Genomic DNA, 27589 nt, shown 5'->3' with positions numbered 1-27589 from the left:
TAAGGGCAGCCACCGAGCCTCTCTGTTCAGTGATCTCCAAAGGGAATCTGGGACAGAAAGCGGCAGTCTGCCCTAAAGTCAGGTTCCAGAAAACACCCAATGGTTAACCAAGGATGCATGGTGAACTGGAAACTGCTCTAGCCTGTCTGATGGAACAGGAGGCTAACACCGACAGCCCAGTTCTGGTGGAGATTCACACATGGGTTTTCCATCTGACTGGGATGCAGCCTGGGTGGGAGCAGAGCCCTGTGGGGCTCCAGATGGCTTTTTTCCTGGAGAAGGGAAGGGAGCTGATGTAAAGATCACTTCTACTACATACACATGCACACACACACACACACACACACACGCATACATATACCCATGCACAACAGTCACATTTGTGTCTTTTTTTTAGCCAAATAATTTTTTCTCTTCCATCTATTCCCAATTGCCCCAGGATTGCTCTGCAGACAAAAACTAGCCACGCCCAACCTGTCTCAAGCCTCTTCAGAACAAGAGGGTCCTTTTGCCCTCGCACCTGGGAGCTGGACCCAATAGTCCATCATCACATAGAAAGATGGGAAGAGGTCAGGTGACTGAAGGCCCATTTTGTTCCCCAGTCCAGAACCTGGGAATGTGCCCTCCTTCTTTATCCCTATATAATAACTGTGCTGGGAGTTACAGATCTATTTTTTGCCTGTGGTGGAGGCCCTGTTGATGATGAATTGTTGGCTCAGACAAGCTTTCTCTTAGCTGCTGAGATGCCCCAGTTAGACTTGAGGTGGAAGAACTGAGAAAGGCAGCCCTTTCTGCCTTGCCTACCTTCTTGGGATACAAAGAAGGAGTCCTCCCCTCCCCCATCACTAAATTCACTTAAGGAGCTGTCAGCTTTAGAAAAAGACAAAGAAATTTGGCAAAATGGGCTGAGACCTAGTATTTTCTATTGTTGGGTAGAGGCTCAGGTGAGCCAGCTGGGGTCCTACCTTCTCTGAGATGTCCAAGGGGAGCCCAGAGGCATACAGAGCTCAAGGGCTCAGTTAACAGACACAGGGCCTCTTAGGAAGGAGACAAATCACAATGAGGGAATCTTAGAGGAGGAAGGGACTTCAGTGAACATGTGTTCCAGTCCCTATGTGAACAAGAATCCTTTCTAGAACATCAAACCATCCATCAACAAGCATTTAGTAAGCACCTACTACAGGGCCAGGCACTCTGCAAAGCACCAGAGATACAACTGCAAAGAAGGAAACAATCCTGGCTCACAAATGACTTCAATTCTACTGGAATTAACAAATGATCATCATCTGGGTTCTCACCCCATCCACCTTTGCCTGGAGAACTCTGCTGTGATGGGGAGCTTTCACACAGCTCTCAATCCTGGCAAGTTTCTCCTGCTGAATGTGCCACTCTACTTCTACCCAATGTTCCTGGATCTTCCTTCTAGCCACGGTGGATAAATCCACCCTCTTTCCCCACATGCCGTCCTGCCTTCGTGTTTTCCTTAAAGCTGCTCTGAGTTAGGCTAAACATTCCTAGTTCTTTTGGCCAATCACCTCAGGTCATTCCAGTTTTCCTCTCCTCTTGATGTTCTCTAACTTGTCAAACTCTTGCCTAAAACATGGAGCCCAGCACTGAACAAAGTGCTCCAGTTGTGGTCAGACAAGAGCAGAGTACAGTGGGACTATTGCCCTTCTCATTCTAAACACATTTATGTGGGGTGGGTATAATCAGCAACACCTGAATTCAAATATGGCCTCAGACACTTATTAACTATGTGACTCTGGGCATGGGCAAATTTTTTTTGAGAGGGGCTTAAAAACTTTTTTGAAAATTAAATTTTATTTTTCTCAATAAAAACTGACCTTCTTTTCTCCCTCCCTCCCCCACAGAAAAAAAATAACAAAAACTCAAAACAAATACGGGTCATCAAGAAAAATAAAATTTCTGGGCAAGTTATTTAACCATTGCCTGCCTCCATTTCCTCATCTGTAAAATGGAGATATTGATAATATTTACCTCCCAGGGTTGGTGCAAGCCCTGAATAACATTTGTAAAATTCTTCGTAAACCTTATATTATTATTATTAAGGTAGCGCTACTATACTAATTATATTGTTAATTATTATAGTTCACATTTGTATAGTGCTTCATGGTTGGCAAAACACCTTCCATTAGGGTGGGGAAGCTGCGGCCTCAAGGACACACGTGGCCCTCCGGGTCCTCAAGTGCAGCCCTTTGACTGAATCCAGACTTCACAGAACAAATCCCCTTAATTCAAGGATTTCTTTTGTAAAACCTGGATTCCAAAGGCTGCACCCAAGGACCTAGAGGACCACGTGTGGCCTCGAGGTGGCAGGTTCCCCACCCCTGCCTTATATACACAGATCGTTTGATCGCTTTAAATAGGCTAAGCATCTATGATGCTAGGTGGGTAACAAGGTTGACACAGTGGTTACAAATAACACCTAGTTTCTGCCCTCATCAGCCTTACTGCCCAATATCACCCCGGACCAACCTGACCGCTAAGATGGAGAGTTTGGGTCTGGAAATCATCAATGGCTACTTCTGCTATAGCCTTAACGGGCCCACTGTAAGGAGCTTCCCTGCTGGGAGTCATTCAGGGTGAGTGGAAAGCATTGCAAATGGCAGCAACCTTCCACATCACCACTAACTTAGCAGTGTTCCACTGGGTCTTGTTGAGAATAAAATGATTGGAAAGTGACCAGTTCCCCAGTTTTCTGTCAGCGCTTGACAGGTGTGCTGAACAACAGAAGCAGCCTGGATCGTAGGGTGCATGTCTACTAAGATTTCCTGCTCATTCCCTCATTGTGCACACCATGGGGACAGCGGCCAGGCCGTAAAAAGACACATGGTCCTCACTTATGGGACGTCAGGTATTTAATACTGAATGTGTTCTTGCTTCAGCCAGCTGCAGCTAAAATCTTGGCTTAGGGAGCTATTTTTAGTCAGGCCTGGCCACAAAAATAGCAAAGCCCATCAAAGCCAGTGACTCAGGCACTTTTCCATTAGAGTTTGGAACCAGGGCCACCTGCCTCTAGACAGGTAGACTCAGGAGGGCTCCAGCCTCCCCAGCTCAGCCACCAGCTGCCAAGTCAGCCATTGGAACAAGCCACAGAAGGGGAGCAACGGCTGGGGGGGCTCTCCTGGGCCCAAACCAACCAACCAAACACTGGCAAATGTGGCCCCTATGCCCTAGCCAACCTGGTCTCCTTGCCAACTCTGCTCTGCCCCCAGGCAGCCAGTCAACAGTCATTCTACACCTTTGCTCATTTGCACCTGTGGTGAATGCACTGTTTTCCTAGCCCTGGATGGCTTCCCGTTGGCTCTGCCAATTCTGGGCAATCACTTCCTTCATGTAGCTTTTCAAGACTCACATTCAGTGAGAAGCATTTCTTAAGAACTCCTCCCCAGTCAGAGCATGTTCTCAGCCTTTATGTAGATGATGTTATCATGAGATGCTAGATGGAGAGCTAGATAGGGGGCCACTTGATCCAACCTTCTCATTTTACAGGGGAGGAAACTGAGGCCCAGAGAAGTTGTCACTTGCCCATAATCACACAGGTAAGAAGTGTCTAATGAAGGATTAAAACCCAGGTCCTGTAATTCTGGAATGAGGGATCTTCCCATTGTATCAAGCTGGATCACTGGCTTATATATTATCGGAAAGAATCATGATTTCATAATTATACATTATTAAATATATTATACATCTATATTGTATATTTCATAATTATATGCTATGCATTTGGTTATATATTATCTGGAAAGAACCATGATTTCATAATTATGTATTATTAAAAATATTATATTAATATACAACATACAGATCTATAGGTCATTATAGATTTCATAATTATATATTTGCTTATATATTACTTGGAAAGAACATTGATTTCATAATTACATATTATTAAATATATTATACAGTTATATTAATATACAAATGTATCATATATTTCTATATTCTTGGAAAGAACCATGATTATGTAATTATATATTATTTTATATATATAAATATGTAAATACATGATATATTTTACATTTCTTAATTATGGATTATGCTTTTGCTTAGGTTACTTGGAAAGAACCACAATTTCACTAGTGAAGGTGGCAAACCAACCAGACCTTCTCATTCTCTAAGGTTCTCATGCACATTTTCCCATGAATTCTCCACAAAGCAGCCACTGAATGAGTATCTTTTTCTTGGCTTTTTGGTATCTCAGAAGTCATGGGATCACAGACTAAGAGCTTAGAGGAAGCTTCAGAAGTCATCTAGTCCTCTTTTTATAGATGAGGAAACTGAGATCAAAAGAATTTAAGTCATTTGCATGAGGTTAAGCCGGCAAAGTCTGAACCATATCCCCTGACTCCAAATCCAACATTTTTCTACTGAGGCTTGGGACAAGGGACCGTCACAACTAGCTAATTTGCTTTTCCTCCCTCCCCACCCTATTTTCTGTGTCTTTTGGGCCTACTTCCTTTTTCAGTCACATACAGACTCAATAATGCTTGCACCCACCACCTTGGAATTTTTCCTAGTTGCTTGATGTATGAATGTCTTATCTGCCTAAATAGATTGAAAATTCCTAGAGAAGAGCATCTCTATCTTCTTTTTATATCCCCAGCCCTCCCAATAGCATTTAACATAGTAACTTGCCACATGGCAAAAGCATAATTCAATTCAACGTTGATTAAATACCTACTATGTGCAAGGGACTGTGCTGGGCTCTAGGGTTATAAAGATAAAATAAAATTGTTCCAGCTGTCAAAGAGAGCTTACATTCTAAATGCTCATAGAATGAGTGAGGTTGGTGGGAGGAGTCCTGGAAGAAAAGCCACATGGAGCCTCTTGTTTGAGAAACCTTGTGAAATTTACTTGACCTTGCTCTAGCATCATAGAGTGGAAAGAACCTTGGATTTGGAGTCAGAAGACTTGGATTTGGACATTCCTTGTGTGGCCTTGGGTAAGTCAGTTTAACCTCTTTGATTCATCTACAAAATGATGGGATTGGCCCAGATGATCTCTCTCAGGTAACTCCCAGCTTGAAATCTTATGGTCCTATGACCTGCCTGAGACACTAGTGGCTAGTGGTGTAAAACCCAAAGAATGAAAACTATGCATGATCCAAAGTCAATCAGTCAGTAAGTCAACAAGCAGTTGATAAGTGTTTACCTTGTGACAGGAGGTACAGAGAAAGGCAAAAACAGTGACTGTCTTCAGGGAGCTTACATTCTAGTAGGGAATACAATATGTACACAAATAGGCTCATTCAGTTAAGAGGAGCAGGCACCAGCAGCATGGGGACTGGCCTCCCACAAAAGGAGGGCTTGGATCCGAGTCCCGAAGGAAGATGGGAAATTGAGAAGTAAGGGTGAGGAGGGAGGGCATTCCAGGCGTGGGGATGGCCAGCATGAAGAAATGAGCAATGAGTCCTGTGTTAGCAAAGAGCTGCAAGTAGGCAGGGGGAGGAAATCATCATGGAGAGATGCAGAGTGGGCTTAAATAAGTTCTAGCATGTTACCAACAATTTTTGTTCAGTTGTTTTCAGTCATGTTAGATCCTCTGGGACCCCATTTTGGCTTTTCTTGGCAAAGATACTGGAGAAGTTTGCCATTTCCTTCTCCAGCTCATTTTACAGAAGGGGAAATTGAGGCAAACTGGGTGAAATGACTTGCCCAAGGTTGCACAGTCTGAGGCTGGATTTGAACTTGGGTCCTCCTGACTCCAGGCTTGGAGCTCTATCTGCTCCCCTAGCTGCAGTTACCATCAATAGATACTTGTACATAAAAAGTGGTTGTAAAAATGTAAGTGAGTGGGTCATGTCATCAGAGAGAGGACACCTACAGTGCCAGGTGCTGGGCTAAGCACTGGGATACAGAGAAAGACCCCACAAAATGCCCCTCATCTCAAGATTAGGTTGGCCTTTGGATGGAGTATCTTAGAATCACCCTTGCTAATGGCACCCACTATCTGTGAATGTGGAATAGCTGATTGGTTCCTCCTCTACAGTTATTCTGAGCTCTTAGGTCCCTGCCCCACCAGGAATACCTCCCAATACCCCTCATTTGAGAAACAGTAATCTAGAAAAAGTTTGCAGAGATTCAAAAAAGTTCTCTTGCATGAGATTTCCTAGTCCTCATCACTGTGTTGGTTTTACCTCCACAGCCGCCTCTTAGCTGTACTTGACCCTCTTCCTACTTCCCAGATGATAAACATTTGTCCAAGACAAAGAGTCCCCTTCCTGATACACATTTCACGAAAATCAATTATGACAGCAATAGAAACAAGTGACAGCATCAGTTAACCTTTCTTGGCATGGCCTTGTGCTAGGCTTTCCCCAAAACTGTTCAAAGGACTCTCCCCATTTCTCTGACATCTTTTATCACATGACAGTTTATCAAAGGCTATTTGGATTCTCAAGAAATGGTTCTTTTCTCTCCCCCACAGAAATGCAGACAATGGCCCAAAACAAGGCCATAGGAGAAGGTTGAGCTACTTGCTTCTGGGCACAGTCATCCACATGATTTATGAAATCAACCTGTACTGAACAGAATGAACTAAGAAGAGAATAAACTGATCATACTTTCAAACATCTTTCTCCATCTAGGTCCTTTTTTGGCAGCTGGATTCCTTCCTTTCTGAAATTAGAGAGCTGAGATAAAATAAGATTCCGGTAACTTTCAATAAGGCTGTTAGGATCTCAAAGTCAGAATCAAACTCAAAGGTCTAATCCCTTGCCCCGTACAGACATCCTTCTGGTACCATCTCTCACAAGGTGATATCTATCCTCTGTTTGAATATCTTTAGGGATTCAGAGCTCAAGACCTCACAAGGAGTTTATTTCATTTCAACTAATATGGCACTACTCTAGCTCATCGTATTTCCCAAAGATTAAATACCAAAGAGGTCCTATGTTAGCTGAGGATAGAAGACAAAAAAGGAAGAGGATTACATGCCCTCAATCAACTCCAGGAGAAGATAAAGACTTGGCCATGGACACAGATCACTGGAGGGGGGAGGTTGGAGGTGGAGTGGGAGCAGAGCCTGGAAAGAATCTAGACTAATATTAGGAAGGAGTACATAGAAGGCATGGAGACAGGAGAGAGTGTCAAATGCAGGGAGTAGCGAGTGCACCAATCTGACTGCCAGGTAGACTTCATGAAAGGGAGGAACCTGAAATAATTTGCAAAGGTTAAGTGGGAAATAGATTCGAAAGGGTTTTAAGGACCAGATGGAGGAGCCTGAATTTTATCTGAAAGACAATAGGGAGCCACTGAGGGTTCTGCAGCAGGAGAGTGTTATAGATGACTATCATAGCTGTGTTTTAGGAAGATGAATGGGGTTGTTGTGTGGTAAATGGATTGGAGAGGGGAAAGGCTGGAAGCAGAGAGAACAGTCCAGAGGGGAAGTGATGAGAACCCGTACCGGTAGCAATGAAGAGAGGAAACATACAGGAGATGCTGTGGAGGTGAGAAACAGTAAGATAGGGAAATGGACTGGATATGGTGGTGAGGGAGAGGAAAGTTAATCATAAAGATGATAGGTAGCAATTATGTGCCTATTAGGCGCTAGGCACCTGTTTAGCTCATCGGCCAAGGTGTTTTTGTGGGTGTGGCCGCTGCACATGCTACAGCTTCTTGGAGCTATGGGTGAAAGTGGGGTGAAGGTGGACACCAAAGGCAGATAAGCAGCTTTTACTCAAGGAGGACCAGCACCTCTGGGGGGAGGGCTGCTCATCCAGGTTAGTGGGTAGGAGATGGATAATTATCCAGCAAAGGAGACCAAGGTCAATTGTTAGGAAGTGTCTGCACTAATCTGCAGCATCTGGTGAGGGTCAGCCCAGTGTCCTGTTGGACAGTTGCCCCGGAAGAGCTGGGAGTGGGTCTTGTTCTGAGATTCTCAGAAGACGTGAAGCATCGTGGCCCCAGTGCTTTCCATCCCCAACACATCAGGTCCCTTGTCATCCCTCCAGCTCAGATTCTTCAATCACAGCACACTCACACAGTAGTCTGCTTTTCACAGTCCTATCCTATTATAGCTGTCACTGGAATAGATTCAGCAGCCTCCCTGTTCACTGCAAGTTTAGAAATGGGAAAAGTGATGCATGCAGATAGCTGGTAAATAAGGTAAGGGAGTGACTAAGGTCACTGAGCCTCATTGCGTCTGAGTAGAAGGTTGAACAGTAAGATCATAGAGGAAGGGAAAGGTCCCTGCTTTGGATCTATAGCCTTTTACTAAGTGGAATTCCAGATTTACCAGGCAGGGTCTATGGAGAGGATTTTTGGGTCCCTGACACTTTCTTGAGTAAAGCATATTCTTGAGGAAGCCTGTCTTGACTTGCCTATATACTCACAAAATGGGAAGAAAATGGGCAGTCCACTGAACATTCTCCCCTGGAAATGGGAGCCACTCCCCTTCAGCAACTATATAGTGGGAAGAGGGATATAGCAGGCACAAAAAGGACACCTTTGGCCCCTAGAAGTCTACATGATTAATGTGCAAAGATTTTTCTTTCCTGAGGACATCCCTACACCATTCTCCAGACTTCTCTTCATTAAAAGATAACATTTTTGCATAGCTTGGTCTGATAAGAAGAACAAATTAGGAGCTTCCTCTCCTTAATTTCATTCCAAATTTCACTCAGTCCAGGAAGGAGTTACTTGTGATTCTTTTGGGGACTGGACAGAAGCAGAGGCTGGCTAGCAGGCAGGAAACGGGCACACCAGGGAAGTGAGACTTCATGTTACCATCTCTCCAGCTTCCTCATCATAACATTGATCAGAGCTCTCTAGAGCTTTTTGTTTAAAAAAGAAAAAAAAAGGGTTTCAGTGCATTTTTTGGAGTGGGATGTGTTTTATAGCCTTTTGGGAGAGGGAGAGAAAGACAGAGGAAAGGAGGAGGAGGAGAAAGGGAAGGGAGGGGGAGAGAAAGCAGGAGAGGGAACATGGTTCCTTTTACTAGCTTGGCAAAGCAAGTGATAATTACTGATTGGGCTGACGTGTGTGTGTGTGTGTGTGTGTGTGTGTGTGTGTGTGTGTGTGTGCGTGTGTGTTTTTCCTCTCTCTGGTACTGGGATCTAATAGCTTCACGAATCTGCTCCAAACCATGATGGAAGGCCACCGACCTCTATCCAATTACCTGCCCCTTCTTTTTAGACTGAAGCCACTGTTCCAAATTCCCCTTCTTTTTAGACTGAAGCCACTGTTCCAAATTCAAGAGAGGAATCAAAGGGTCACTTCTCTTTTTTCTTGACACTTTCATGTAATGTACACAGCATCAATGTGTTTTGACATCTGTGGTGTGTATGTGTGTGATAAGAGTCACTGTGAAGAGGGGGAAGTGGTGGTGTGTGTGGAAATGTGTGGTCTGACATGGAGGTTAAGGCCTCTTCCCCATGTGGGAAGTTGTAACTGGTCTTGGAACTGGTCATAGATACAGCCTGGGGCTCTGAAAGGCCTGATCCCAGAGCAAAGGAGAACCTCACAGGTCATCTACACCAAGGGCTCTTAACATTTTTAGATGTCCTGGTTTCCTTTGGAAGCAGTGTGCAGAAGGCTGTGGATCCCTTCTTAGAATCATGTTCTTGTAGGCATAAACCAGAACACACAGGAAACCCATGATATTAAAATATAGTTATCAAAATATTGAGAAACTCCACAAGATCATGAATCCCAGGGTTAACAACGCCTGATCTAGTCCAACGTGTCCAGAAATAAGAATCCCCTTCAATAGCAATAGTTCTCAAAGTTGGGTCCAGGGACCCCTGGGGCTTCCCAAGATGCTTTCAGGGGCTCGTTAGGTCAAAATTATTTTCATAATCATAAATCCTAATTTTTAATACAGTAAATATTGATGGTTCTAACCCATATAAACAAAAGCTTAGCTCCCCACATTTTCTCTGGCTGGCCCCCATACCTGGAATGCTCTTCCTTCTTCACTCTGACAACTGACCTCCCTGGCTTCCTTTAAGTTCCAACTAAAATCTCACCTTTCTACAGGGGGCCTTTCCTAACCTATCTTAATTGTGGTGCCTTCCCTCTTTTCAGTACTTCCTATTTGTCCTGCATATAGCTTGCCGTTGTAGATATTTATTTGCACGTTGTCTTCTCCTTAGACTCCTTACCTCCTTGTTGAGGGCAGGGACTATCTTTTGCTTTTTTTGTATCCCCAGAGCTTACTGTGGTGGCTGGCACAGGGTAAACACTTAATATTTTATTCATTGATTGAGAATGTAAAGAGGTCTTGAGACCAAAGATCTTGAGATCTATTGTATTACAACATCCCTAACCAGTGGCCATCCAGCCTTGCCTTGAAGATCTCAAGTGCTCCCAAAGGGGAAATAGTCTTTCTCTCTATTATTTCGAGCTTTCTTTGAGTTTTCCTTCTGCCTCTAACATAACTTAAACAAAAACATAAACCCTCATACTGGTTTTCCCCCTACCCTTAGCATCCTTCATCAATGTCAATTCATTTGGGCTTTGGCTCTCCTGACTATCACATGGAGGGACGTATCCCTTCTCTATCCATCTTTAGTTGTCTGCCAAGCAATAGGCAAAAATACTTTTTATTTACAAAATGAAAATTTCTGTTTTCCCTTTCACTGAAAGTCTAGAGAACACATCTTCTGTGTATGTTTTCCCAAACCCTAGTACATCCTGAGCCTTCACTGGGAAACAGCAGAGGCCCACACAAAAACTCAGCTATTCCTCGCTATGCTGGCTCTTCCAAATTTAGGGCTAACATCCTCACTGACAACAATTCACATTTAATAATAATAATAAACCCAACTCTGTTTATCTCAGTTTCCTCATCTCAGGGATGACAATAGCACCTACCTCCTAGGTTAGGTGAGTTAATGAGTTAATATTTGTAAAGCGCTTAGCATGGTGCCTGGAACATAGTAAGCATTATGCAATTGTTAGCTGTCATCATCATCATCATCATTCATTATTGTTTAACTCAGTTTCCCCAACTGTAAAATGAGGCTATTAATAGCACCTACCTCACAGGTTTGTTGTGAGGATCCAACGTGATCATAACTGTAAAATGTTTATCACAGTGCCTGGCCCATAGTATGTACTATACAAACAATAGCTATTAGAACTGTTACTATTATTTCCTATGCCACTATGGGTTTTCCTTAGGGCCAAAGGAAAATCAGGCTTGGCTTAAATGAGTTAGAGAAAAAACATAAAAGACACTCTAATAAATTCAGTTTCTTCTCTCTCTCACTCCTTTCTTTCCTTCTTTTTCTTTTTTCTTCCTTTTCCTTCCTTCTTTGTTTCTTTTTTCTTTTCTTTCCTTTTTCTTTCTTTCCTTCTTTCTTTTCTTTCTTTCTGATGGGCATTTCCCATAAACTCTAACTTAAGGTGAGGTAGGATTTGCATTGTAGGTGAGCCAGGAAGGGCACTGACTGGCAAATTTGGGAGGTGTCTATGCAAATCTCATTGACTGGTGAACATTGGTGGGGAATCCAGGGGGCTTTTCTGTCTGTTGCAAGATGAGTACAATATTTTTTCCTGTTCAGCCACGGCTGTTGCTGTAAAATGCCCAGCCTGGCACCAAGTACAGGCAGGTGCTTAAATAAATACTTTTTGGAAACAATGATGTTATCAAACCTGTTTCCTTCTAAACCCTGGAGTTATAAAGATGATGTATTAGTTTTTTTCCCCATTGGGGTGTCATTGACAGGAAATCATCTCTTCCCACCAGTGAAAAAGAGCTTTTGATATTAACTTTCTCACAGTGTGTATGATACTGCTTATGGTGTCTCCCACTTCCTTTTAAAAAGTGCACCCAAGGCCCCCATGCTGATGTCAAACCACAGAGAACATCTCTTTCAAAATCTAGCCTGAAGGAAGTCTATTTTGGTGTTCGCTAAGCATCATCAGTGAGAATATTTTTACTCTATTAAATTCTGAAACCAAAACTCCAGAGCTCACACAATGATGAGAGTAATGACTTTGTATCACCTGGTCACTAGGAGCTCTTAAAGTTTGAGCTATAAAAGAAAAGGGCAAACAGACCTTTTATTTAAAAAAGGAAAGTTCCTGTCCTCCGCATTGAAAGTAGAGAGGGAAGAGGAAGTGTCTCTCATGTGCCCTGACCCTTAGTACATCCTGAGTCTTCAATAGTAAACATCCTTGGCCCGAAGAGATGCATTGGTTATGGACTAAATGCTCTATAAGAAACTGACCACAGCCATTCCAAAGAAGGAGGGTCGACATGGGCTGTAACAATGAGTACAGACCAAGGACCCAAAATAGAAATAAGGCTATGCCTGAAAAAAATCAGGGCACTGGGACATCCTGTACAACACTCTACATAAGATGGAGTTCACTCTATACAATGAGTACTTGTGAAAAGTTGTGTGCAACAGAATCAGGTACCAGGGAACTCAACATTTTAAGAATTGTTTAAGAAGTGTGAACCAGATCTTTCTGTAGGGCGAATAATCACTCTAATTTACTATCCTATTTTACAAAGTTAAACTTTCACTGGGTTTTGCTTAAAATCAAGGTGGATCCATGTCCTGTGTATGAATGCCAGACAGGGGATAGAGACTGGGCTTGTGATTTCTTGGTCTAGGGAAGTCTAGGGTGAGGAAATTCCTTTTGCCAATTTGGGATGGCACCTTCATTGCAATTTATAGTCTTAAGGAACTACCTAGAGCTCTAAGAAGTGACTTGCCCAGTACCATGCAGCCAGAAGGGAAAGAAGTTAGGAATTTCTTCAGTGAAATTTGGGATGAACTAATTTGAAGAACGTCAAACTTTGTCTGCCAGATGCCTATAGGGATAGGAACTAGACCTCCAATTTGATTGGTGGAAGGAGCTGTCAGGAGAGAAAATCTCACCTCTGCCAATGACGATGGGTGCCATGTTTGCAATTTATAGTCTGAAGAGTTGAGTAGATCACTTGTATGTTAAGTGGCTTTGTGGGTCGGAGGTCAGACTTGAACCCAGATCTCTCTGGCATCAAGGACAGTGATCTGCCTATTCATTATGCTACACTGACTCTAACTAGTGGAACTTAGGGGAATAGAAACACCTATTATTAGTTGGCTGGGCAACTTAAAAAGATTGAACTCCACCCATAAGCAAGGTGCCTTAGCTCTAGAATGCATGTGAAAGAGCATAGAATACCAGCTGACTGGTTTCTGGAATCCTGACAATGAGGAATTCATAGCCAGCTCTACTTGGACCTTCCAGAGGCATCTCAAGTAACCTGGAGACAGGTTTCCACTCATCACACGGTTTATTTCCTAGCCTGGGTCAGAGTTCCATTGCCATTGTTGCGGGGCAAGCAAATATGAAGGGGCTGGGAGAAAAACAGAAATCTTGACTGGAAGGAAGGCCTGAGCTATGCATCCCCTTTGAACCCTACAAATTCTTTTTAGGAAAAAAATAGCCATGACTATCACTGTTATGGCTAGGTTTGTGTTTTTGGTATTGCAGTAGGGCACTCTGCTCCATCCAATCAGAGCTAAGTTTTGGGAGGGTTGTTACATAAGAAAGGCAGGAGAGTCACACTCAACCTCCCACCCATCCCAGCATGAGCATTACCTGGAAGTAGCTGGGCCAGAACTCATATACAGGGTGACAAGTCACTGCATCAGTTCCTAATATTCTCTGGCTTCTCTGGCTTCTTGTCATTCATGACTAATACAACTGGTCCCCTGGTTGCACTTTCACATACACTATATAATTTGCTCCTTACATCCACCATGGGAAGTACCATTATGCCCAGTTTGCAGACTGAGGCGGAGACAGATGAAATGCCTGGCTTAATTGAACTTAGCTGAGAAGTGACAGGGCCAGGATTCCATGTTAGTTTTCCTGATTCCCTTTTTGCTTCTTTCCCTATTATGTTACGCTGCCTGTAAGGGCAAAGAATTCTCAATGTGGATGGAACCATGACAAAGCTTGTATCCATCAACCCAAGAGTAAGTAACTATGTTTGCACCAACACAGTTGACCCCATGCAGCTCTCTTTTTCCAAGATCAACTCCTTTCAACCTCATTTCTAGGGGTTACCTCCCCTCGGGTAACCTCTAACCAAAGACTATACACATAGCTTTGCAGGGAGAGATGCCATGAAGGGGTTTTGCACGCTTCTTTCACTTCCTTATTTCTTTGACTAGCTTCCACCTTGCATCTAGCTCTTGAGGGGATGCTGGTTTTTGAGGTGGTGTTTCTATGGGAATCAATGGCCTCCATGATATTTTGGGATCCTGTGTTTGGCAAACTAATAAGCCTTTAGTTTCTCTGGATTTTAGACAACTCTAGTCCAGGGATTGTTAATGTTTTGGGGGGGGTCATGGCTCCCCTTTGACACTCCAGTAAGGCCTATGGACCCTTTTTCTGAATAATATTCTTTTTAAAAATTTAAAACATTTTAATTTTTATCTATTTATTATGACTTTTGAATAATGTTCTTAAATGCATAAAATAAAATACATAGGATTATAAAGGAAACCAGCAATACTGAAATATAGTTATCAAAATATTTGAAAAAAAAACAACAAAGAAGTTCACCGGTCTTGATTAAGAATTCCTGATCAAGAATGAGTTGCGGAGTGCCAGAGCTGGGTGGCACCTTGGCATCCAACTGCTCCCTTCTCATGGGTCAGCCTACTCCTTCACTCTCATTGCACCATGCAGCTTCAATGTGGGGGGTTCAGAGGAGGCTGCTTGACTTCTGTTGACTTGACCTTTCTCCCTCACTGAGGCAGACTGTGATGTGGTGACTATACCTGACTTTATGAACTTTGGTATCCGGGTCTCTCTAAATATCAAAATTAACATTTCCATTGTACAATTTATGTTTAAATAATATTTTATTTTTCCCCCGTTGCATGTTAAATCAATTTTTAACATTTTTAAAAAAAGTTTTAGTCCCAAATTCTTTCCTTAACTCCTTTTGCCCCTCCCTGAAATGGTAAGCCATCATATAATTTATACAAAATTAATGGTTTGAATGAACCTTTGGAAAACAAATTGAAAGGATAATGTCATCTCCCCAAAGAGTTGCACCAGGGAAGCAGCATCAAAATTCTGCAGTTAGATTGCCATGAAGGCATGACATATGTTCAAGGAAACCTATAGGGTCTCCATACATCATAAAGATCCTAAATAAGGCTGAAAAGAGATGCTGAAGAATATAAGAATGACATGGAAAGCTGGAAGTTGACCATTTCTCAGAAAAAAACTTAGCCAAATCCCTTTTTGGTTAATTTTTTTAAATTTGTTTGATTTAGTTTTATACTGGAGACCTAGCCCAGGTACCAAGAGGCCAATATGAGAGATAGAGAGAAATATTTTCTCTAGCAAGTGGATTAGCAGCTTGCAGAAGACAATCTCTAGGGTTAGCTTTTAATTCTGAAATTATGTGGTTTGAAGTGATAAAGATAGCTGAATCAGGGTGTGGTGAAAAGAACACGGGACTATAGGTGAGGAGCCCTAGCTCAACCATTAAGCTACCAACAGGTATTGGGCAAGGTAATTTCCCCTATTTTGGGCCTCTAGAACAGGGTCTGTTCTAGATCAATTCCAAGGTCCTTTCTAGCTGGGTCTGTATTTAAAATCCCCAGTGCACCACTTTTTTTTTTTGTCTATCATGTCATATGGACTTTAATTTGTCATAAAATGCTTTTCTCTTTTTTTTTAAGGATCTTTCCCCTTTTGTTCTATTAGTGACATTTTAAATTTTAGTTATTTCCCTCCCACATTTCTACCTCCTTCCCCCCGTCTCAGCCGTGGTGCTAACAGCACTTCCCGATTTAGCACCATCTGTGAACATTGCTGGCGTGTCGTTTCCTTGCCGTTCACATCATTAATGTTCATCCAGGCTGAATCGAACCCAGCCCCAACAGATCCTTTCTTCTCACTTTTAACCAAAGATCATTTAGAATGACTTATTAGGAACAACATTCTCTGTCACTTATTCTATTCATTCTCATCAGACAGCATTTTGGGTTCATTTTCTTCTGGGGGTGGAGGAAGAAGATGGTAGGAGGAGGAAAGGGACTATAGCAAGTTCAAGCACTCAGAATTTTTGCCCTTAAGAACTACTCAAGAAGAGGGTTACTTAAAGCAGATCACACATAGGTCTAACCACCGAAAGGATGCCTAAGCAGACAAAAATATTTCCGTAGGATTGTGGACATTGGATGGGGTTTGGAATGTAGGGTTTCTGAACAGTGTTGGAGGCTGAGGAATATGGAACTGGAATACCGGGGTACAGCCCCACTGTGTTCAGCTCTTGCAAACAAAGGCAGGAATGAAGAGGGTTTCACAAGTGCAAGAGAGAGAGTCGATGGATTGCAGCAGAATACAATCTCCATAAATGTTCTGTGGCAGCATCTCACTGGAGGCACTGGTGTGACCCTGGAAAACATGCTCTGAGAGGGCTTTGGAGCAGGAGTCTGGGAGAAGACAGCATCTCGCTTTCTGAGGACCAGCCTCGCTGACTCCAGAGAAGCTTCCCACCAGTGGGTTAGCCAGTCCAGGGTGACACCAAAGTAACACCTATTCCTTGTGAAGTTCTCTCTACCTGTATGACCCTGGCAGGTCACTTACACTTCTGGGCCTCAGTTTCCTCCTCTGTAAAATGAGTTGGGCTAGATGGCCTGTGGATTCCCTTCTGGCTCTGGGCCAATGATCCTATGAGCCTTTCCTCATCTGCAAAGCGACAGTGACAGGATGCAGACAAAGGGGCAGATGAGAGACTGTGATGTGGAAGTGAGAGCAGGAGAGTATGGTGAAAAGCTATGGTGGAAAACATGGAGTTATGGATGCTAAAGGCTTATAGGTTACTCTGTTTGTAAATTATGATTATATTCTTCAAGGACAAAGCAGAAGGGCATTGGATTTGGCAAGCTTTGAACAATATTATCTAAAAAAAGAAAGTGACATTTGGACAAAAGTATAGATTGGTGTGTGCATCAAATGTGCAGATGACACAAGGTGATGACACTGGAAGGATCCAAAAGGATGTCGATAAGCTGGAGCACTGAGTTGGGAGTTAGTAAGAATTAAGTCAATGGAAATAAATGAGTACTAAAAATAAGCTAAAATGGGCATTGAGGTGGTGCAGTAAGTAGATAGAGCACCCAACCTGGAGTCAGGAAGACCTGAGTTCAAATCTGACCTTAGTCACTTACTAGCTTTGTGACCTTGAGCGAGTCACTTTACTCTGCCTTAGTTTCCTCATCTGCCAAATGAGGTGCAGAAGGCAATGGCATATCACTCCAGTATCTTGCCAAGAAAACCCCAAATGGGGTCACAAAGAGTCAGACACTATTGAAAATGATTGAATGATATCGACATTATTTGGATTCTACCTGATCAGTACCTAATGTACTATGTGAGGAAGCTAGGAAGTGCAGAATCTGACCTGATATACACAGAAGAAAGCTTTATTTGAGGTGAAACAATCAAGATACTTTGGAGATGCCAAGAGAAAAGGAAAAGATTCCATAAACTCCTTGCGGGCAGAGGTTTTGGTCTTTGCCTTTGTACCCACCAGCACTGTATGCCTGCTACACAACCCATGCTCAGTTAGTGTTTGTGGAATTGAATTTAACTAATTGTAGCCATTACTTTTACAAAAAAAGGGGGGAGGAAGTAACTAAGAAGGTATTAGCAACTGCTGACCCGTATGCTTTCTCATTGCTATAAAATATTTACGAGAATAGTCTGCGTAGATTGTGGGTGCCCTTGACGAAAACCTGAAATGTGGATGGGAAGACCTTCCCATTTTTCTATAGCTTTCCACAGTTTTTCCTTCAGTAAACTGAGAGAGACAAGGAGAATTTAATATCTTGGCTTGAGTGGCTTTTTTTTTTTAATGAGGGAAAAAGCATCTGACTCGATAGAATAAAATGCGACCTTAAGGTCTCTGCAAATAAGGTGTCTATCACACATATGTAAAATTATGTAAGGCTGTGATGGATGTAGCTATAGAGAAAACTTACAAAGAAAAGTAAGGCTGGATGTGGGTGTACAGTGTGATGCCAAGCTATGTTCACAGTCTCGTGAAAGGTATACTTGGCAGAATGGAGCTACATTACAAATTTCCTACTTATTGAAGGGGAAGTTCTCCCAATGGTCAGTGATTGTACTAATGTTATTGAGCTCTAGAGTGCTTTGAAGTCTCTGCAGTGAAATCCATAACAATGGAAAAGAGACAGAAAAATCTATATCCTTTAGAAGACAACATACAGCTGGATGGCAGTCCTATTGAGTAAGTCTGTCAGTAGATGGATGCAGTCCCCAGAATCTTAGTTCCATTTTAAGATTTAATAACACCTGTATTTTGCATGGGGTGATGTAGAGGGATCATAGCATCATGGAGCTGGAAAGAAAATCCTAGCCCATCCTGCCCAACCCAAACATTTAACATATGGGGTAACTGAGGAAAAGGGAGAGTATGACTTGCACCAGGTCATGCAGGTAGTAAGATTTGAACCTAGGTTCTATGGATAATGATCTAGGTTTTGAATTGTTTAGTAGAAGGAAACAGTTCTGGATTACTTTTAGGAAAATCCATAATACTTTCAGTGACCCACACATTGCTTGCCATGGCAAAACTTCATTTCTAACACTCATATTTTCCTGATAATTTTATGTTACTACGAGTTACAGAACATTGCCATCTTAGAAGAATCAAAATTACAAGTGACCCAAAGGGCAAAGGAAAGACATATGGTAGGTGTTGGTAGCTTGTGGCATCTTATTGATGATGTTACATGCTAGGAGTAGCAGCAAGGAAATCATTGAAGGCATGTACAATCAGGAAAAGTATCTGGGCTGTTCACAACGGAAGGGAGAATGAGAATCTTTGCCCCAGAGCTACATAGAGCTCTCCAGGATGAGAAAAGATTCAGAGGAGGGTCTGTGGAGAGATGCCCCTGGAGGGCTTTGGGAAAGAAGTAGACAAGGGAAGAAGAAAGGAAAGATCACTGATGAAATGCCTACTATATGCTAGCAACTGTGCTCACTAGTATCTTAGTAAGATACTAAGACAACATCAAAGTATCTTATTTGATGGTGGGCAAGAAGAATCACATAGGCTGAAAAGTCACAGACAGAATTATCTGCCCTGATGAATGATATCACAGAGGCAAAGGAAAAAGGAGTATTTCCCTTCCCTTAAAGGAATGTATTCTAACAAAATCTGTTATAAAGCAAACAATCTAACTAGTTATAAGGGGAAGAGAAAGGAATAAGCATTTATATTGCACCTACTATGCGCTAGGCATTGTGCTGAATGCTTTACAACTGCAACGTAGGTGTTGATCTGTTATTATCACTGCTTTACAATTGAAGAAACTGAGGCAAACAGAGTTAAATCACTTGCCCAATGTTACATGGCTAGTAAGTGTCTGAGGTTGGATTTGAATTTAGGTCTCCCTGACTCCAGATCCTTCGATCTCTCTATTGTACCATCCAGCTGCCTCTGGTAGTGAAAAAATTCCAAGCAATACCCAAATAAAATGAGTTGCCTTGGGAAGTGGTGCTTCCTCTCCTAATGTAAGAGGCAAAGATTCTGGGATTTAAAGGAAAAAAGCTTATTCACCCTACTACAAAATTCAACTCAGCTCTACTGAAATCTGCTGCTCAACCTAGCAAGTTCCCCACAATCGGGAACATTTGATTAGGCAGCAGAAATAACTGGTGAATTCTGTTCTATGGGGAAATCAAGGAGTTTTCAAGTGATCTGAATCTTTTGGAATAAGGAGTGTACACCTGTGGTTCTACTTACTCACTTTTCAACTTTAACTCCAGTCCCAACACTCTACTGAACCTGCTCCTGCAAAGGCTACCTTCCTCATCACTAAGTCTATTGTCAGCCCTTACACTCCCTGACCTTTCTGGAGCATTTAACAATGGTAATTACCCCCTCTTAACTCTTAGCTTTTGTGATTATTCACTTTTGGTTAAATTACTTCTCTGACTGTTCTTCTGCCTCCTCTTTTTTTCCACCTTTTCTTCTGTGTCCTTTTTTTTTCCTTTTCACCAAAGGTCTGTGACTAGTCCTCTTCTTTCTTCTCCTTCTCTACACTAGGATTTCTTAACCTGGGGTCCATTAATTTATTTTTAAAAAAACATTTTGATAACTTTCAGTATAACTGGTTTCCTTTGTAATACTATGCATCTTATTTTATGCATTTAAAAACATTCTTCTGAGAATGAGTCCATAGTCCACAGTCCAGACTGCCAAAAGGTCCATGACTCACAAAAGGCTAAAAGCCCCTGCTTTATATTCTCTTCCTGGGTGCTCTTCTTCATTCACCCAACTCCATTTACACAATTCAACTACTACCTCTATGCAGATGACTCTCAAATCTCTATTGCCAAATCCCTCTCAAGCTTCAGAATCGTATTTCCAAATGACTGTGGACTATCTCCACCTGAATATCCTGTAGCCATTTCAAGTACAAAACATTCAAAAATGGACTCACAATTATCCACTGAACCTGCCTTTTCACACTTCCCCATCTTCATTAATGATACCCTCATCCTTCGAGAAGAACAGATTCAAAACTTTTGATGCCTCCTCTTTGCATTTCCTCCATCCCCCATCTGACCAGTTGATGAGCTCATCCTATGTATGCTCTGTAATACATCTCAAGTCTGTACCTTCCATTCAATTTCCACTCCACCAAGCCTCTTTTAGGATTTTGTTAACTCTTGTCAAACTGGTTTTCTTGTCCCCAGGCTCTCCTCCCTTCAGTTCTTCTTATAAATGGAATCATGGAATACCAGAGTTGAGATGCCATCTACCTCACCCTATAACTAAATAAAAATCTCCTACATAAATGACACCTGATGTAAATCATGCCTGAAAAGCAGTTATCCAGCTTTAGTTTGAATTGAAGATGAGGGGGACTCTGCTACCACTCGAGGTGCCATTATACCAATAGCAAAGTATCATTGTTGGGAATCAATCTCAGATCTTCAGTATTCAAGAAGACTACTCTTTCTATTTTACCCTGTGGTCTCTTGTCCATCATACTGCTTCTCATTTGATAATGAAAAAAATCTGAACTTTTTAGTTTAGGCTTTAAACCAAGCTCTATTATCTGACTGTAACCCATTTTTGTTGATTTATGTTCCACAGCTACCTTCTCATCTAGTCAAACTGGACCATCTATCATCCTACAAACTCATCTCATTCTTTCCCACCTTTGCTTATACCATCCCTTATATTCATTGTGCTTTTTCCTCCCATCTTTGCTCACTGAAATTCTTCCCATTCTTTAAGGTCCAACTCAGGAGCCAGAACCTTCTTGATGACCTCCCCGTAGCCTGATACCATCATTCTGAAGCAATCTATCCCCTCTCATAGGCCTTGTTTTGTGTTTTTGGTATATATTTATATTCCACTTTGAATTATAGTTATTAATGAACATTTCATATCTTTTTTTGTAAGCTCCTTAAGGGCTGGGATCGAGTCTTAAACATCTTTTTCTTCTTTTTAGCACCTTGCATTGTATTTTGCACAAAGCACCTACTCAATAGTTGTTGAATTGTGGTTAAATCAGAAGCAAATATTCCTGTAATCTCAGTTTATTAGGAGAACAAGCTCCCAGCTGCCCATTTTTTTCACTTTGTTGCAGAATGTAAGGTGCAGTATGCAGCACTCTAGCTATATAGCTACACCCTCTTTACTCTGGGGAAGCATTGCCCATTTGTGTGTTCCTAATGGGAATTCCACCCTCTCCCTTACGATGGTATTCTAAAGGACACAACCTCCCACACAACTTCATTTTCTTCTTCCAAGGCCAGGGCATCTATTTTGGGGCTAGAATGAGAGACATGCTGGTGGCCAGAGTCCAGTTCTTTTGGAGGAGGATCCCACATCACAGGACCCTTCTACAATGGCCTTTTTGCTGGTAGACACATCAAAGATACAGTGGGATCTGCTCTTTTTTTCTTCCCCCAGAAGGAAGTCATCTGGATTCAGCCTTGGGTGTGTGTGGCTGGAAACTAGGGTGTGTGTGTGTGCCCTCTCTTGCCACATCTGCACTTTTACTGCCTACCCTGAAGAGTTTTCATTCTTTTCCTCATCAGGGATTTAAGAGTAATCTCTATTTTCCTGTCTTCGTCCACTGGGATATTCTGATCTGAAGGACTCCCACATTGGATCTGACCTTGAACGAAGATACACCTCTGTTAAAAGGCCAATTGCTTTGGCTGTTTCTCTGGGCAGTTTAGGCAGTTTTCCTGCTGTGTCTGTTTTTGGTTTTATTGACTTCCAATATTGGCTTGATTTGCCGACTGTAGGATTCCCTGGTTGTAAGAGCACATTACAGCCCCTTTTTTGATCATATATATACATAGTCACATTTTCTGGTGATTTAGCCTATAAACTTGGTCCAAAGGCCTACAAGTGTCAAAAGGGTTTTAGGTATGACTCCATTTTATAGATGAGGAAATAAAGATGCAGAGATTGTTATTTGAACACCACTGAGGATCTGAACTCACATCTCCTGACTCCAAGTTCTGCCAGAGTGCTTTCCACATTAGAGTTCAAATGACCCGAACCACTTCTCCCTAACCTTTGATCTTTATTTATTTCATCCCATGTTAAAAGAAGTGCATTACAGATGGCACATTATTAAGGTTGACTCTTGGTACAAGTGATCTAATGGAAGAATCGGTAAGCCAATGAAAACTCTACTGGAGCATTTTTTGATACAGAAGGTAACCTATGTGCTCAGCAATGCTGGCACATCTGTATTGGCATTTGAATTGTCAACCTCAGTATTTTTCTTTTTTTTGGTCTGATACATCAGAACCTTTACTTAATATTTAGGCCAGCACTGCACAGGCCAGCCTGAAAAAGGTTTGTGCCCTGATTAGACACTTTTGTGTTTGTTTGAAATGACTGTCCTGGCAGAATACCTGGGGAATTTCAGGGCAAAGAAAAGCTTTAGGAACAGATCAGAAATGGCAAAGTAAATAATACCCTTGTGGTACTGATCAAAAGAGAATGATACATCTCATTTCTGCATCAGAAAAGCGGAAAGTTTTATCTAAAGGCTTTGAGTAGGCACATGACCTTTCCTCATTCATCCTCTCTTTACCTTTGTGGGTGTGTTGGGGAGCGGAGATCATGAGTAAGAAAAAATGTCATCCCTCCTTGGGATGAGCAATAAGGAGTGTTCTCTTCTCTGCCTCTGATGTCTATACAAATCTGCTCTAGAGGCTTTTAAACTTTCATAATTTATAATAAGACTAAGGATATCAATACAATCGGAGTCCAAATTTCCAGAAATGTGAGAGTAAATCTCATCAATTGTATCAAGCATTTTTCAGTCTGAGAGTCAAGACTCTCGTGCAAGGTTGTAGAACCTGCATAGGGTTCATTTCTAAAAAATAAAAATTATTAATGTCTTTTGTTTTTGCATCACATTCATTGCTTAATACATCCGTCCTCCATTCTTTATTCCATTCCTTTCCATTATATGAAAGATTACAAAAAAAATTAGTACAACCAACTGAAACATATAAGTGCATCTTCTAGCATATACAAACACACCACATCCATAGCTCCTCACCTCTTCCAAGGAAAAGAAGAATGTTATACATTTCTTCATCTCTTCTCAGGAGTCAAGATTGGCTGTCATTATTCCACAGAATTCATTTTCCTTTTAATTACATTATTGTTGTCATTATGGGCATGTATGGGGTCTGTTTACTTTATTCTGTATCAGTTTATAGAAGTCTTCCCATGTTTTTCTGAATTTCTCATATTAATTTCTTTAAGATTTTTTATATTAAGTAATATAATTAATATAATAATTTTTTTCTCCATCCCATTGAGAAAAAAAATGGGGGCAGGAAGGGAAACCAATTTTGTAACAAATATGCACCGTCAATCAAAACAAATTCCCACACTGGTCATGCCCCCAAATGTTTGTCTCATTCTACATCTTGAGTCCATGACCTCTCAGTCAGGAGTGGGGAGCATGCATCCTCGCCTTGTGGGTTCCTCTGGAATTGAGGAATTGGTCACTGTGTTCATCAGAGTTCTTAAGTCTTCAAAACTGCTCATCTTTACACTGTTGCTATAAAATAAACTGCTTTCATGCTTTTGCTTACTTCACTTTGCAACAGTTCATACAAATCTCCCCAGGTTTCTCTGAAACTAACTCTGGTGTCATTTCTGATGTTGCAAGTAAAATTAAACAAAGGTAAACTGAGGCATGCTTCTCTGAGCAAGCTATTTTATTAATAGAGAGCTACTTGTCAACAAAAGGGTCAAGGGTTTGCTTCTGCTTCTGCTAAAAACCCCGAGCTAAAGACTTAACTCATTTTCATAAGGTTAGAACAAAGAACAGAGCCTCAGGGTGGGTGGCATCATGGGGTTGAGGACAAAATGACTGGTTACATAGCTGAGCTAAGAGGAACAATATGGTTGGTTGGAAGTTGAGAATTGGTGGTCTAGCAAAACCCTCCTCCTTCTCTCTTATGACTAAGAATGCTCTTATGACAATTCGTTGTTTGAGTCTACCTGCAAGGTCATGGGTAGTGGACAAAACTTCTTTGATAACAGACTAGACATCCTTGAAGGATGGCTTGGTGGTGTAGACCCAATTTCCTGATGTTCACCCGCATCCCTGGAGAAAAGCAGAATTTCTTGAGGCAAGAATAGAACAGGGAGTAGCAGGAGGGCTGGGTTTCTAAACTTAATGCATTATAGGCGAGATGAATTTCTGCACTAAACGCAGAGATAAAGAATCATGACTTAGGCAGTTATAGGACAAAATCAATTAGTTGTAAATAGGATCAATAAAAAATGACAAAAAATAAATTTAATCTTCTCAAGCATGATATTATATATTCATTGTTTCTTAAAGCACAACAATAAATACTTCATTACATTCATGTGCTATGATTTGTTGTCAGTCAATGGGCACCCACTTTGTTCTCAGTTTTTACTAATACACAAAAGGCAGCTATGAATATTTTGGTGTGCATGGGACCTTTCTTTGGGCTTTAAGTTCAGTAGTAGGTCAGAGGATAAGGATATCTCAGTCAATTTTGTGGGGGGTTTCATTCTCAATTATTCTCCAGAATCAGTCAATTCACATCCACCACTGACACATTAGAATGTCTGTCTTCTGCAGCCCCTCCTTCAATGGATATTTATTTCCATCTTGGGTGACCTTCTGTCAGTTTTCTGAGTAAAAGGTAAAACCACAGAGAGGTGTCAATTTTGCACACAGCTCATTAACACAAGCTTGATCATCTTTGCCCTTTCCATGCCTCCTTCCATCCATCCATTTACTAGCTTTTATTTCTGATCAAGAAACAAGAAGGGGACATGAAAAGTGCCAGGGTGAAAAAGTTGGTCAGTTACCCTAGGAGTATACCAAGAGCGATCCAGGGTTTCTGTGTTTTCATCACAAAATGCCTTTGTCTACTTGTTATGTGTCTGCCTGGCACATAGTAGGTACTTAATAAAAGGATATTGAGTGACTGATTGATTATAATAGTTTCCCAACTGGTCTCCCTGTTTTAAATATCTCTCTTCCACATAACTGCCAAAGTGATATTCCTAAGCTCCGGACTATGTCACCTCTCTTCTCAGTAAATCTCAATGGCTCCCTAATCCTCCAGGATCAAAAGGAAATTCCTGTTTGGTACTGAAAGCCCTTTATAACTGGGACCCAATCTACCTTCCAGCCTTTTAAATTTTTGTTTTATCCATTTCCCACACTCGATGGTCTAACTTAACCCAAACTGACTTTCTTACTGTTTCTCATATACAGTATTCCATTTCCTGTCCCATGCATTTGCAGTGACTGTCGCTTATGCTTAGAATGCATTCCCTCCTTACTTTGCCTGATAACACTAGAGAAAAAGAACAAACTTGGGAGTCAGAGCTCTGAGTCCCAGTCCAGACCCTGCTGCTTACTAGCTCTGTAATTCTGGATGATTTATTTGACCTCTGCGAAGTTCAGTTTTCTCATATGTAAAATAGGTATAAACACTTGCCCTAACTGTCCTAACAGGCTATGAGGATGAAAACACTTTGTAAATCTTAAGGAGATGATGATAATTCATTGTCCAGTGTCATCATGATCAGATAATGCTGTTGCTGAAGTCTGTCTTGTATGCCTTAACTTGGCATGGAGATGACCAAGGGGGGGACATTCCTAGAAGGTTATACCTGCAAATCCAATTAAGCTGTAAGTCCTTCTCCTATAGTCCCCCAATGGACTGACTGACGGCTGATCACCAACCTGGCTAGGTTTGGAGAGGCTTCCTACTGGGATTAGCCATAGACCTGATGAAGATTTATTTTGGTCCCAGCAATTAACGGGTGGAGAGGACTTGCAATGTGCACCTATAGCAGGGACGGATACCCACACTGATGAAATAATGGATCCTGCAGGCTATCGATGGTAGCAGACCAGCACCTTTGTTTTGGCAAGGAAAGGGCATCACACGGCAGGGCTAGAATGCTCACATAAATATGAATCAGCCAGAAATTTTAAATCAGCGGTCCTCGATTGCTCCACTCCTTTTAGTGAAATAATTATACAGAGGATAGTGATTGGTTCCCATTGTTACAAAATCCCGAATCCCTTTGTTCACTCATAGTAATGTGACTTACAAATGGCAATCCTAGGCTCGTTTTATTGTTCTTTTTGTTTGGTTTCATCAGCTCAAACCTCTGAAGCCGCCACCATCTCAGACTGGGGTGGGGAGGAGGGGCACCTTCATCTAGCACACGGGATGGGAACACTGAGTCATGGAGGAATAAGGCTCTTTGGGTTGGGGAAGCCATGGAGCAGTCAGGCAGTCAGTGGCAGAGCTGGGATTGGAATTATGCTCCCACTTCTGTCCTGAGGCTTTGGGCATCAGCCACACGGCTAGGAACAGAACCCAGGGATAAAGGCTTTTCCTCCCCCTGCTCATGAGTGCACCATGTGACATCCACTTCCATTCAAAGGAAAGAAGTGGAGGGGGAGCGGTAAATCTCCTTGGACCTTTTAATTGCTGGTTTTCGTTCCTCTGTTCCGCAGGAAAACAACTGCCAGGCCCAGAAGAGGCTGGAGCAGGGCAGACCACAGGGCTAGGAACTGTATGCTGCAAATGACACCTCTCTAAGCCCTACAGGCTGTTTCCTGGGCATCCATCTGCCTTTCCTGTCTACTTAATATCTTTTCAACTGTGATTGAGAACAGAAAAAAAATGAGGAAAAAATAGCCCCGTGAGACAGAAGGAAGGTTCTGGGTTATACCTCCATCTCCCTGTAAGGGTGGGGACCCCTCTGGCAGGTACTAGTGAAGCCTACGGATCCTTCTCAAAAAAGGGCTTTTAAATTTATAAAGCAAAATATAGAAGATTGCAAAAGAAACCAATTATTTGGAAATAAAGGTGTACTTATTTTCCCCCTTTCAAGGTCACAGACCGCCTGGATCTTTGAATTCAAAGCGTCCTTAAGAGTCTACAGATTCAAGATTAAGGACCCCAGTTTTAGACATATATCAAGAAAGGTTCTGATGGTATAAGATATACATATTCGGACATGATCACTGAGGGAATTTAATTCCTTCATTTAA

The 27589-nt window shown here is 41.9% G+C and overlaps 1 protein-coding gene across 1 annotated transcript in view; it reads right to left on the bottom strand.

The window, feature by feature from the left end:
- The window catches only part of MYO1D (myosin ID), a 395320-nt gene that overhangs the window by 3216 nt on the left and 364515 nt on the right, over positions 1–27589 (bottom strand). The gene's annotated exons all lie outside the window — the stretch shown is intronic.

This window comes from Notamacropus eugenii, chromosome 2, assembly GCF_028372415.1.
Source record: "Notamacropus eugenii isolate mMacEug1 chromosome 2, mMacEug1.pri_v2, whole genome shotgun sequence".
Lineage (NCBI taxonomy): Eukaryota > Metazoa > Chordata > Mammalia > Diprotodontia > Macropodidae > Notamacropus > Notamacropus eugenii.
The sequence above is the reverse complement of the archived record's forward strand: the minus strand, read 5'-3'. Positions and strand labels throughout refer to the sequence as shown.